The sequence below is a fragment of the Cucurbita pepo genome, chromosome 7 (genome assembly GCF_057944985.1).
Source record: "Cucurbita pepo subsp. pepo isolate OVF chromosome 7, ASM5794498v1, whole genome shotgun sequence".
In the NCBI taxonomy this organism is placed as follows: domain Eukaryota; kingdom Viridiplantae; phylum Streptophyta; class Magnoliopsida; order Cucurbitales; family Cucurbitaceae; genus Cucurbita; species Cucurbita pepo.
In genome coordinates this window covers 5,697,581-5,700,080 of record NC_141804.1, presented here as the reverse complement: position 1 = coordinate 5,700,080, position 2,500 = coordinate 5,697,581, and positions in this window count along the sequence as shown.

Sequence of the window (2,500 nt, the reverse complement as noted above, 5' to 3'; positions counted from 1 at the left end):
GCGCGCTCACCCCGGACACCCCCGCACGCCCTCGCACACCCCCGCGCGCTCACCCCGCACACCCCCGCACGCCCCCCTCCCCCCCACACACCCCTGCGCCCCCACTCCCCTCGCACATGCCAAGCCCCATCCTATGCTATGTGCGATACATGTCCTACCAACAGCATATCAAAAGTGTTGTATAAAGCCTTGGACTATAAAAATATCATCAAACCCAATACCCGTGAAAAGGGAATGTTCATTTTCAATGCTTGTATTGTTGTGAATGTGGAGTGGTCGGGTTGTTGTAATTTTTTTCCTGGGAGCTAAGCAAAATGAAAGAATGATTCCCACAAAATTTCAGAATTTTTTGACCACTCTAGCTATTTTTTCTAATTTCTTATTATTTAATATTTAAAAATTCATTAAAAAAAATTGGTTGGTTGAAAAACTATGAAACTTGATTTCTAGATCCACTAGAATGTCCAATTCATGAATCAATTGAGTTCATGGAAAAAAAACATTCTAAAACTTGAGATATTTGACCGTATGACCGCTCAAAAAAATCGTATCTAGGCCTGGCAGACCAAAAATGCCTCAAAATGTACTATATAGGGGGGTGACTAGTCTGCATGGGCTGGCCACGGGGCTACCCCCTATATCTTCCGCCACCCCCACGCCCCAAGCACTATGCGCCGCACATGGGCATATGCTTGGGGCGTCGGGGTGGTGGTCGGAGGTCGAGGGCGGTTGACGGCGGTGGTGCGGTGGCGGAACGCGCACGGTGGGTAGTGTCGGAACGTTCCCGCGCGCTCGCCAGCCCCGCCCTGCCCCACCCGCGTGCGCCCCGCCCACTTGCCCCCGCGCGCTCGCCCTCATGCTCCAGCGCGCGCGCGCCCTCATGCTCCAGCGCGCGCGCGCGCGCGCCCCCGCCCCGCCCCGCCCGCGCGTCCCAGCGCGCGCGCGCCCCCGTCCCGCCCCGCCCGCGCGTCCCAGCGCGCGCGCGTGCCCCGTCCCGCCCCGCCCGCGTGCTCCCGCGCGCGCGCCCCCCGCCCCGCCCGCGCGTGCTCCCCATCCATCACCCATTAATTGTGGAAGTACATGTGGAGTGGTCAGTTTGTTGTAAATTTTTTTCTGGGAGCTAAGAAACATGAAAGAATGATTCTCACAAAATTTCAGATTTTTTTGTCAACTTTAGATATTTTTTCTAATTTTTTATTATTTAATATTTAAAAATTCATTAAAAAAAATTGGTTGGTTTAAAAATTATGAAACTTGATTTCTAGATCCATTAGAATGTCCAATTCATGAATCAATTGAGTTCATAGAAAAAAACATTCTAAAACTTGAGATATTTGGTCGTATGACCGCTCAGAAAAATCATATCTAGGCCTGGCAGACCAAAAATGCCTCAAAATGTACTATATAGGGGGGTGACTAGTCTGCATGGGCTGGGCACGGGGGTACCCCTATATCTTCCGCCACCCCCATGCCCCAAGCACTATGCGCCGCACATGGGCATATGCTAGGGGCGTGGGGGTGGTGGTCGGCGGACGAGGGCGGTTGACGGCGGCCGTGCGGTGGTGAAACTTGCACGGTGAGGCAGTGTTGGGTGCGCCTTTGGGCGTGCGACATGAACCTTGTTGAGAATGGAATGTTGCGATGTTGCCTTCTAACTTGGGCTGGCTTGAGGATGGTTGATGGCTGGTACGATGATGAAACATGCAAGGTGTGGTGGAGTTGGGTGCCTTCGGGCGTGCGGCATGAACCTCGTTGAGTGTGTGACGTTGTGGTGATGCTTGGCTAGCCTTGGGCCAGCCCTATGTTTTGAAGGTGTGTGGTGCCAGAACATGTTCGATTGGTTGGAATCGGGTGCCTTTGGGCGTGCGACATGAGCCTCGTTGAGCACGGAATGTTGCGATGTTGCCTTCCAACTGGGAATCTCTAGTGTGAGGACTGTGGATGGTTGCTGGTACGATGACGAAATATGCAAGGTGGGGTGGAGCCGGGTGCCTTCGGGAGTGCGGCATGAACCTCGTTGAGTGTGGGACGTTGTTGTGGTATGCCTCCCTTCCTTGGGCTAGCCCTATGTTTTGAAGGCTGCGTGGTGGCGGAACATGCTTGGTGGGGTAGTGTCAAATGACTTTGGGCGTGCGACATGAGACTTGTTGAGCATGGAATGTGGCCTTCTAACTTGGGCTGGCTTGAGGATGGTTGATGGCTGGTACGATGATGAAACATGCAAGGTGGGGTGGAGTTGGGTGCCTTCGGGCGTGCGGCATGAACCTCGTTGAGTGTGTGACGTTGTGGTGATGCTTGGCTAGCCTTGGGCCAGCCCTATGTTTTGAAGGTGTGTGGTGCCAGAACATGTTCGATTGGTTGGAATCGGGTGCCTTTGGGCGTGCGACATGAGCCTCGTTGAGCACGGAATGTTGCGATGTTGCCTTCTAACTGGGAATCTCTAGTGTGAGGACTGTGGATGGTTGCTAGTACGATGACGAAACATGCAAGGTGGGGTGGA